Source organism: Heteronotia binoei, chromosome 1 (assembly GCF_032191835.1).
Source record: "Heteronotia binoei isolate CCM8104 ecotype False Entrance Well chromosome 1, APGP_CSIRO_Hbin_v1, whole genome shotgun sequence".
Taxonomy (NCBI): Eukaryota; Metazoa; Chordata; class Lepidosauria; order Squamata; family Gekkonidae; genus Heteronotia; species Heteronotia binoei.
Genome location: NC_083223.1, coordinates 34347818 through 34359314, shown reverse-complemented (window position 1 = coordinate 34359314; position 11497 = coordinate 34347818). Strand labels below are relative to the sequence as shown.

General features: G+C 49.6%; 1 protein-coding gene across 1 annotated transcript in view; it reads left to right on the top strand.

Annotated features, from left to right (window-relative positions):
• The first annotated feature begins 9131 nt into the window (after window positions 1–9131).
• KLHL29 (kelch like family member 29) overlaps window positions 9132–11497 on the top strand; it is a 713901-nt gene continuing 711535 nt past the window's right edge. Inside the window, exon 1 of the mRNA XM_060233441.1 lies at window positions 9132–9200. The gene's annotated coding sequence lies outside the window, so the exon portion shown is untranslated. The remainder of the gene's footprint in view (window positions 9201–11497) is intronic.

Here is an 11497-nt window from a genome sequence, read left to right as displayed (position 1 = left end):
GATCCACGCTATGCGCAGTGCCAGCTGTTCAGGGCCCAGATCAGTCGTGGGCAGGACCACGATGTGTCTCCCCCGAGCACCTCAAAGGAGGTGGCTCTGGACACCCAAGCTGCTGGTCAGCTTGGGCATCCATACACCTCTGAAGTCTGGAAGCATTTCCAACTTATGGAGGATCCACGCTATGCACAGTGCCAGCTGTGCAGGGCCTGGATCAGTCGTGGGCGGGACCCTGTCCACCTGACTCCAGGGTGGATGCGGAACCACCTGCGGAAGCACCACCAGGCGGTGCTTCTTAAGGGGTGCCCAAGCGGCCAACACCACCCAGCCAGAAGATCCGTCCCATCGCGACAACCTCCAGAGCTCTCCAGGAGAGTTCCGTGGCAGTGCATAGACACCAGTCATCTCTACCTGAGATGTTTGGTGGGGGTAGCACCTGTGTGCCAAGAGGAATCAGGTGCGGCAGGAGGGTGATCACCTGGAACCTTGCCAGGTTCCATGGGCTTCCATTTTCAGTGGTTGAGAATCCTGGGGTGCTAGGGTTGCTCAGGTACCTGGCACCCTGATACAAAGTTCCTGCTAGAACCACCATTAGCAGGACCATTGTGCCATCTGTTTTCAGGGCGACCAGATCTGTGGTGAAGGAGCATTTGTCCGGTGCTGCTGGGGGGACTGTTCATTTCACCTCAGATATCTGGAGCTCCCAACATGCATTCGAGGGTTATCTCTCCCTGACTGCGCATTGGTGGCAACCCAGTGAGCTGCAGGGTAGAGGTGGCAGTAGTGGCAGGCAGGGTCAGGATCATCAGGCCGGCTATCGCTAGACCTTGCTGCATGCCGAAGCAGTTGATGTGCTGCACACGGCAGACACTCTCAGAGCCATCCTCTCACAGCAGTTAGAGGGCTGGGTAGGCAGTGGGGATGTCGCCACGGGCTTCGTGGTGACTGACGGTGGCTCCAACATCAAGGTGGCTGTCCAGCATCAGGGCCTACAATGCCTTTTTTGTGTGGCCCACCTTCTTCACCTCGTGGTTAAGGACGCATTAGGCCAGACGAAAAGCCAGGATCGTCCATTTCTAGCTGCGACCCATTAGTACCAACTTCTACTCCAGAAGTGTCGGCACATCACGGGTCACTTCTCACGCAGCAATATGGAATTGTATCTGCTGCATGAGAAACAGACACTGACAGGCGTGCCAGGGCACCGCCTTATCGGTGACGTCAGCACACACTGGAACTCCACCTGTGCCACACTGGAGCGCATGGTGGAGCAGAGAGCAGCCCTGGATGCCTTTGTCTCTGAGACGAGGGTCTTTCTGGATGAGAACTATCTCACCCAAGAGGATTGGGTGGTCATTTCTCAGACTGTGGAGGTTCTTGGGCCCTTCAAGACCCACACAGAAATGCTCTCGTCTGACACGGTGAGCATCGCACTGGTTGTCCCCATGGTCCAGATGGCCCGTGGGGACCTGGCCTCATTTCTAGTACCAGCTCAAGGCCATGCAGACGTTCTTCCAGCAGTGCGCGCCCTGGTTGTTAGGCTGCAGGAAGGGCTTGAGGCCTGCTTTCAGACTTTCACCCAGGATAAGGTCTACATGATGGCGACTATGTTAGACCCACGTCTTAAAGGCAATGAGCTTGATTGCTGGCGAGATGAGCTCTCCCAGAAGGTCGAGCATTGCAGTGTCAGGTGGGCCCAGTGTTGGTAACTGAGGAGAAGGGGGGTGGAAGCAGCTCATCTGCCACTTCCACTGCTGTTCATCCCCAACCTCCCTGGCTAGACAGTGTTTCCCACCAGACTCACGCCACGAAGAGTCCTGAGATGACACTCATCGGGCAGCTCGTTGGCCCCTCTGGGAGTGGTAGGCCCTTGAGACCAGAGACGGGTGCTGCGATGGTGAGGGACTATCTTTCAGAGCCCAACAAGTCACAGGAAACATCTCCTTAGGACTACTGGGTCACGAAGGAGGGGGTCTGGCCGGCCCTCTCCTCCATGGCCAAGGTGTTCCTCTCATGCCCACCGATGAGCGTGTAGAGTGAGCACGTCTTTTCACTTATGGGCGACATTGTCTGCCCACATCACAATCGCCTGCAACCCTGGACAGCTGAGCAGTTGGTCTTCCTGAAGGTCAACTTGCCTCTGTTCGGCTCCCCGAACGTAGACTTTGAGAGTGAATGAAGTGAGCACCTACTTGTGCCTGCATCCTCTCTTACCCACGCTTGGAAGGTGGTTGTAAAATGCTCTCCCACTAAAAACAGACTAGAGTCCAAAGACAGTCCAAAAACTCACTCACAAATTGATTGGCAGTGCATTCCCCACCCCCACCCCTCAGCCATCCCCAAACCAAAAGTGAATGCTGGTTTAAAATCTGAAAAGCAATCCAAATTTCCCCATTCCCCATCCACACATGCCTAATAATACTGAAAGGGCTACTGCAGCCCCCAACTGTAACCGACAGCATCCACAGGCCCAGCAGGATAACCCAGGTTTTTTTCCCAGGGGTAGGAGGAAGAAAGAGGGAGGTGCCTCATTTGGGGTGCAACTCTGGCTCGCCTCTTCGTGGTGCACCCTGGGTAACGCAAAAGAGCTTGGACAAGCCAACCATCCATCACTCAAGGTAAGTCTAAATGCTTCTTGCTTTGTGTCAGATACAGAATGATGTGGAGCTTGGTGTGGTCCACCACTTCTCTTGTTTGAGAGTTGTGTTATTTGGGGCAGGGCTGGAGAGCTGGCATCTGTAGATTGTGTGTTCTGTGTGGCAGGGAAGCTGGCACCTGGGTGAGAGACCCAGAACTAGCAGGCTTGTTGTGCTTGGCCAGCTCTCCCTGCGTTGTTTGGGGCAGGGCTGGAGAGCTGGCATCTGTAGATTGTGTGTTCTGTGGCAGGGAAGCTGGCACCTGGGTGAGAGACCCAGAACCAGCATGCTTGGAGAGCTGGCATCTGTAGATTGTGTGTTCTGTGTGGCAGGGAAGCTGGCACCTGGGTGAGAGACCCAGAGCCAGCATGCTTGTTGTGCTTGGCCAGCTCTCCCCATGTTGTTTGGGGCAGGGCTGGAGAGCTGGCATCTGGGTTTGCTGCAGCCAGGTCTGCAGAGCAGACCTTGAGCAGATTATATTTTGTGTGGCAGCGATGTTGGCAACTGGGTATATATTGGTTCCAGGCCAGCAGGGTTCACAGAGGAGACAGACAGATGTAGTGCATTTGGGTCCTATAGAGATTCTCTGGTGTGAAATTAGGTTTGGCTTTGGGTGCTGCAGGAATTGGACCCCCTGGCCCAAACTTTTTGGGACTTGGGGGTTTTGTAGGGGAGAGTCCCCTGCGGGTTCCCAGCAGTTTTGGGGGCTCTCCCTCAACCCCCCTGCCCCCCAGTAGCCTCTAATTATGTCCTATGTTGCCATTGATTTCAATGGACCATAGGGTATAATGGTGGGACTGGGCACCCTCTTTGGGTGCCCCTGGAATGGGGCCCCCTGGCCCAATCTTTTTGGGACTTGGGGGCTTGTAGGGGAGAGTCCCTTGAAGGTCCCCTGCAAATTTGGGGGCTCTCCCTCAAACCCCCTCCCCTTCAGGCGGCTTCCAATATACCCTATTTTGCCATTGATTTCAATGGCCATAGGGTATAATGGGGCTGTAGATTCGGAAATAGCCGCACATCTACCGTATATGCGGCTATTCCGAGTACCCGTATTTAAAAATATATGGTATTCCAAATTTTTTGGCCCAGTATATTTCCGAATCCAATTAATCCCCCCTTTTTTGCACTCCGCTAGTTGTGAATGGGCAACAGTTCTTTCCCCTCGGTTTGCAGAAAATGTGAAATGTAAAAACAGAAAAAAAAAACAGCCAGCAGTTTAAAAATCTGTAAATGATAAAAAGGCTCACCTGCTGCTTTAAGCAATGGATTCTCTCAGAGGCTGCTGCTAGACAACCACAGTATTCTAGGCTTCAGTTTCTATAAGTAAAAGGTAGGGAGAGGGGGCAGCATCCATTCCACCCCTAATTTGGCCTTTGAGGGAGAACTCATAGAGACCAGGCCTGGCTAGGGTTGTTAGTCCAAGTTGGAAAATTCCTGGAGATTTTGGGGTAGAATTTGAGCAGCGTAGGATTTGGGGAGGAGAACGGCCTCAGCCAAATATAATGCCATATAATTCCCCCTTCCAAAGCAGTCATTTTCTCCAGGAGGACAGATCTGTCATTTGGCATTCAATTGTAATTCTGGGATATTTCTAGGTCCCACCTGGAGGCTGGCAACACTGGGCTTAACAGCAACCTCTCAGTGACTTGATATGTCTCAAATTGCATGACTAAACTAGGCTCAGATGGCTGCTACTGTTCATTTGGTCCTACAGACACCCTATGAAAGCAAGTGTAGTGTAGTGATTACAGTTTCAGAGTAGTGTCCATGAGACCCAGGTTCAAATCCCCATCTTGCTGTGAAACTCATTGTGTGATTGTCAAGCATGCATATTTCTAAGAGCCATGATGGTTTCTTAGACAGAGAGCAGGCCACTAGTATCCACCGCCCCCCTTTTCTTTACGTTTGGGCAAGCAGTAAATCTATCTAGCCCAAGGATGTTTACACTACATCCTGGCTGGTAAAGCTGTGAGGTGCCTCTCCCCCGGATTCACACAGACAGTTCTTATCAGGTCTCGGAGAAGTGTGAGAAAGGGAAATGTTTTTAATAACCTAAATTCCTTAGTAATAAAAGAGATACTATATAGCAGCCTTTGAACCCATGACTCAAATTGCATCTGTATACTATCCTTTGAAGTAATCCCATATAGTAACTATGTAACCATGTATATGTCTTTACTTCCAAGGATTCTGTCCTTGGTAAAGCTTCTGAGTTTCTACAATAAAACAACTTTTGATTTAGCAACAAAAGACTGATTATTGAGAAATATCAGTGCTTGGCAGTGATTTTGCACCAGTTGCATATTTTCAGCCTAACCTACCTCACAGGGTTGTTGTGTGGATAAAAGAAGACAATAATGTAAGCTGCTTTGATCCTACTGTGGAGAAATGTGGGGTGTAAATGAAGTAAATAAAGAATAAATATAGCTGAAGATGAAAGGCAGATAAAAGGTAGGTTGGTGAACAGCTGAGGAGAGAATGAGGCAGGGAGAAGATATGGGAATTGCTGAGAAAAGGGAAAGAGGTTAGGAAATTCCTAGAAATGTGGAGGGCAGAACCCAGGGAGGGACCTCAGAAGGGTACAATGCAAGACACCACTCCCCAGGGGAACTAGGATTGCCAATCTCCAGGTGGAGCTGCAGATCCCCTAGAATTACAACTGCTCTCCAGATGAGAGAGATCAGTTCCCCTGGAGAAAATGGCTGCTTTGGAGCGTGGACTTTATGGCATTATACCCTGCTTAGGTTGCTTCACTTCCCAAAGCTTGCCCTCATAAAGCTCCACCCCAAATCTCCAGATATTTCCCAACCTTGATCAGGCAACCCTAAGGGGGAACTGATCCCTGTGGTTGGGAGATCTGTTGTGATTCCAGGAATTTTCCAGCCCCCAACCAGAGGCTGACAACCCTAGAAGAGAAGGGAGCAGGAATAGGGGAAAGACTCTGGGGTCTTTCAGGAAACGGAAAGAGGAAATAGTTGGAGAAGGGGAAGTGAGGTGCCTCCCACAAGTCCTTGCGGGTTCCCACTTGTACGCTATAATACTCTTTGCAAGCTCTGGATAATTGTTGGCTTAATGATCTGGGGTAAGGATGTCCACAGGTCTGAAGGAAGAAAGGGTCTTGTCCCTTTTATTAAAAATGTAGACAGTGGTTCAGACTGCCTCAAGGAAAGCAGCATTATAAATTACACATAATTTGTGTCTAAAAGGGAATTTCCACTTTCTTCATAGAATCTAGGTCTCTGTGTTGTATTCATTAGCAGGTGATTTTTTCTCAGAAACTGAGATGAAAGGCCAACTACCTTCATACCTGCAGGACTGTCTGCTGTCCTCATATCAACTTGCCATTAGCCTTGATTCTTGAGCTGCCCTTTTACTGGGCAGTCATGATGGCAACTGCTGGATAGCAGCCCATTTACAGTGGCTGCTCCTGTTCTATAGACAGCCTTCCTCAAGTTTTTTGGATGGCTTCTGCCTGAGAATCCATGTTATGTAACATGTGATTATTCTGAAGGGCTTTTGACACTGCCACTTAATTTGTAATTGCATATATATATACACACACACTTACTTTTTATAAATTTCATTGTACATTGCTTTTATTATCATTATTATCATTGTACCCCATTGCACCCCATTGTACATCTTTGGGAGAACTGGGATAAATGAGCTAAATAAACAAATGTAGGTTACAAATTATTGTAGGTTCAAACTGTTTATTATTTTTAAGGCGCAGAAAATGGTTTGAAATCCTTAGCCTGCATTCTGAGGGCTAGGCAGCCTTTGTATTGCCAGTAAAGCAAGCTGTTTTCTTTAAGAGCTCTGCATAAAACTGTACGTGGGTTCCCAAGAATTTCCATTCCATGTCCTCTCCTGCCTCGAAGCCACCCTGTGAACATTTGGATGCCACAGAGAGACTGCCATGACGCTTACCAGGTCAACAGCCCCACTGTGGTTTCTCATGCGATTCCAGGTCAAGTGTATGCAATGGGTAAGTAACAGTCTGCTAGGCCAAAGAGTATTTTAACTGATCTCTCTCTCTCTCCCTTTAAAAGAGCCTAAGAAAAATGGCATGGGGCTCAGGAGAGTGTTTCCGTGTGTATGTTCATTAAATAATTCACATGCAAACAGCTCTGAACTTCTGATCCCCACACATCACACTTCAGCGGCTGGAGTCTGACGAGTTCAATGTCAAGACGCTTCAAATGTATTGTCTACAGGAAAAGGATCACGTTTTCCCATTCCAGGCAGTGCGGCTGCATTCAAGCTAAAATAATTTCAATAGTAATAACAGCAATAATGGCAATATATGTCTACAAATGCAGGAGAGGAAGGAGAAATTACCTTTTCAATGCCATCTCCTTTCCTTACAGCCATTTTAAAAAAGTGTCTGTCCTTTATTTAAACCTCACTCTTTTCCTTTCATTAGCCATTTGTGCAAGCTGCTGATTTCCATACTTCTCCTCTCCCTCCTCATCTTCGCTGATTGCTATTATGACTTTCAGCATGTTCGAGCACATCTGTCTGCACTAGGCAATTCAAACAAGAGGGAATTCCCCCCCCCCCCAAGCGTGGTTTGATAAAGCTGAAATCAAGAGCCGCAATCTACAAACCACTTACACTGGAGAAGATCTATGGAAGTCAATTAAACTGCTCTTATCCAACAGCCAGATTTTCTGTATTGGAAAAATATACCTGCCCCCACTCAAAAAATCTGCCACTGCTGGCATCTGAGAAGAGACAGAAGCAATGAACAAAATGCTGGGAGGGCCCAATCCCAACAAGAGTTAAGTGGGCTAGCCAATTCATTTCAATGGACTCCACTGCCTTTGAATTTCTGCATTTGGACTGTGTCCAGTATAGACAAGGATCAGATCTAATACTCCCGGTGTAATTGTTAAAAACGTGACGACATGAAGTTCTTGTGGAAGACATTATCGATTGCCCTGGTATAATAACAGGGTTAACAGGATAAATGGGGAGGGGGAGGAACTACGCGGCCAACTCGCCTCGGCTGACTTTGAGGGGATTGGAAGTCCTCCCCCCGCCTTCCTCAAAAGCGACTATGCCCCCCACGTCCTGGGGAATAAGCCCCGGTAGTGACCCGACTTCCGAATAAAGCGGCATGCGTTGCAACCCTCCGGCAGCAAAGCTATCGCCCAAGTGACAAGGAAACGTCGCCTTTCCGCCCGGGCGCAACAAATGGCTCAGAAGGACAGCTACGGCGCAGCGTGCTCGGCCCCATCTCTTAGCCAGGTGCAAACCGATCTCTTCCTCGACCTCGAGTCGGCTTTCACGACTCCCCAGCAGCACCTGGGCCGCCGGTCGCGAGAGGCACGTCCCGGCGGGGGGGGGGGGGGGGGCGGGGCGCCTGGGGGGGGGCTCCCGGGAAGCCAGAAGCGCATAATGCCTCCCCCCCCCCGTGCGCGCGCCCTCGAGTTAGAAAGTCCCCGGGAAATACAGTCCAGCGTGTCTATATAAAGCATGCATGAGTCAGCCCGAGTGCCCGCGGTGGAGAGCGAGAGCGCGATGCATTGCATGCCTACCCCCGTGGGATCAGGTGGCTGCTTCTCTCCTCCACCCTCCATGGGAGCTGCTCTGTTTCCCCCTCCCCTCTTGCTGGGCGGGCGGAACTTTAGCAGAAGTGGGGTCCCCAGCCTCCCCTTTTCCGCGCTCCCCGCTCTGCATCCCCTCCATCGAGAACAAACCTCCCCTGCGTGCAGGCTTGGCTCGCTTTCCTGCAGGATGGCTGGCAGAGCGGGCACCGAGGCCAGCTGCCTGCCAGGAGCAGGAGGCAAACCCCAAAACACAACACAAAAAGGGCGGGAGGGGGCCGGTGGTCTCGGGGTCGGAAGAGGCCAGCCTGGGCCAAACCATCCCGGGCGGCTGGCAGCTCGCTCTGGCGTGCAAATTGCCCGCTGCAAACCCCTCCCCATGAGGGGGGAGGCTGGGTTGGGTTGACACATCGGGAAGGGGGCTAGGGAGAGAAAGCGCCGCGTGTCCCCGCCTCTCCTGCCTCGTCCCTCCCTCCCGCGCCCGTGATTGGTTTTGCCCGCCCCTCGCTCGGGCACCGAGGCCGCCTCCCTCGCCAGCTAAAGCGGCCAGTATGTGACTAGGAGGGAGCCAGAAGGGAGCATGGTAGCCCCTCTGCAGCAGCTCCAGCCGTCTCCCCTTGTGCGTAGCCAGCCTCGCCGCCGCCACCAGCAGCACCAGCGCCGCCGCCGCCGCCTCGTCCTCCTGGCTGGGGGAGTCGCGCGGCAGCCCCAGCGGTGTGGGGCTTTGCGCTAAGGGAGGAGGGCAGAGAGGCTGCAATGCATAAGCCGCCGCCGCCGCCTCCTCCTCCTCCGTCGCCGCCGCCTCCCCTCCGCGCTGCTTCTGTGCATCCTCCTCCTCCGCCAGCCTGAAAGAAGAAGAAGAAGAAAAAGAAGAAGAAGGGGGGAAAGCAAGAAGAAAGCGGCCGGGGTGGGGGGCGGGAGGGAGGAACCCGCCGCTCGCCGGCCGGCCGGCCAAGGACACGCAGCCTTGTGCGTGTCCCCCACCCCTGCTGCGCGCACCAGCCGGAGGAGAAAGGTAAGACCCTGGAGGAGCCCGTGTTGATAGCTAGAGATGCGCGTGTGTGTGTGGCGGGGGGGGGGGGGTCCCTTGCGCCTCCTCCTTGTGTGGAAAGGCCCCCCCCGCCCCGCCAGGAATTTGCGAGGAGGCTCTCTTGACACACACCTTGTGCGCTCCCCGCGCCTGGCTTCTGTTGTTGTACTACCAGCTTCGGGGTAAGTAGCCTCCAGTGGATTGAACGGCTGGCTAACGAATCCCTTGCGCCTGCGCTCGCTGCCTTGCATGGAAAAAACTTCCTGCTCGGCTGTTGGGGAGGTGCAAGACCAGCAGCAGTAGCACGGGGGTGCTCTGAGGTAACAGGAGGGGGGTTCTTTGGCAGCCACCCTGTCCCCTCTTCCACAGTTCCGCTACCCTGATCAGCCACACTCTCTCGCTCTCTGCCGTGTATTACAAACCTTCCAACTTGGGGGGGGGGGGGGGGGGGGTGTGTGTGTGTGTGATGGGGGGAACATCTCACCCCATATATATATATATATATATATATATATATATATATATATATATATATATATATATATATATATATATATATATATATATATATATATATATATATATATATATATATATATATACGGGTAGGTAGATATAGGTTTAGGGGGATGTAGTCTGAACGAAGGAGACACTGGAGCATCTTGTTTCCCGAAGGGCTTTTTTGGCATGCATCTAATGCGGTGCTTGTAAGGGATTTTCGTAGATGTCTTTTTCTAAAATGGGAATGGGGGAGCGCACAATCCACTGCAAAAACATCCATCATCACCAGAAGGCAGAGGCTATCTTTAATTAAAACTGTCTTGAAAGGAATAAAAAACGACAGTCTCCCACAGAATTAAATCTGCCAAGTCTTTCCTGGTTCCTGTCTGTCATTGTTCACACATTTTTTTTAAAGTTTATTTTCAAATGCATTTGGGGTTTATTTAGAAAGCAGATTTGAGCAGCCTTCCTAACTTTGAGGTATGCACTAGCTTTCTGATGCTGTCTTGACTCTCCTTCAACTTGCTTCAGCTGTTCATTCTCAAGCTATCCTTCTCTTTCCTGTCCCCTCCTTCTGTCCTGTCTGATGTAGATCATGAGGGATCAGATAACTTCTGTATTTTGCACAGTACCTTGGAGACTCTGGGCAGTACTGTCAAAGTTAAAAGAAGGATAGTTGTATGTGCATCTAAGAATTTCTTGGTCTGGAATCCTGCATAAGTTTCATTGAACTTCATTGGACATGCTTCTCAACAAATATCAGGACAATTGGTGGCTTTTAAAAAGCCTTGTTTCTTATCTTCCCTGCTGTGTCTTGTTGAGGAATTTAATAAGTAATACTTTAATAATGTGCATTCTTTCACTTACTATGGGAGCAATTTGCTTTTTTGTGTGTTTGCTAATATTTTAATAATTAAAGACATTTTAGGAAAACAGTCAGTTGCAAACTAAAGGTGGTTTGTATTATGAAAAGGTGTCTAAGGTCTGTTGTTTTTGTTTTTGGAATGTGACTGAGATTTGTAAGTGATTTGCAAGTGAGCACGGAAGCCCCTAATTTATAGATGAATTCATAAACGTTATTGTTTAAAACTTTATATCAGTAAAGCTTTATAATCTTATAAAAGTACTCCCCCCCAAAAATGGCAATTTTAAAAACATTTTACTGTTCATCAGAGAATTTTGAGGGCTTCTTAAAGCAATCTGATGGGGGTTTTAGATCACAAATATCAGCATTGTCTCTTATAACTAGCAGTTTGTTGAAACTTTACATGCTCCTTGATATGATTTGTATGAGAGAAGCAATATCATGTTCTCTTCTCTTAAAATGTTTTTTTTTTTTTTTAATAATCAGGCAACTATGGCTGTTTGGTATGACTGAAATGGTAATTGCATTTTCTTTAGAAAAATGAAGTCCAACCATATTTTACCTTTATTCAACAGTTTGAAACTTCAGTTATGCACAGTGGGTTACCTGGTCTAATTTGATGCTGCAGCAGAGGCTTTATTCTTCTCCGTGTAACCTGCCCCTCACTGTGGCTGTCTGTGGAAGGATTTTTCTCAGCTTGTGACAAAACGTAACATTGGACTTCTGGCTTATGTAGGGTGATGTGAACTAAATGTTCATGTAACTGGAACAGTGTTTATGGGATCTTTTTAAAGTCCAAGAGTGCTTCTTTGGAACGGCTGCTTCAACACACGCCTTGTTGAGTACAGCAGCCAGCTTAGTAAATGCAGAGGAATGGTCTATTTATTACAACTCTCCACCGAAAAACAGACTGTTC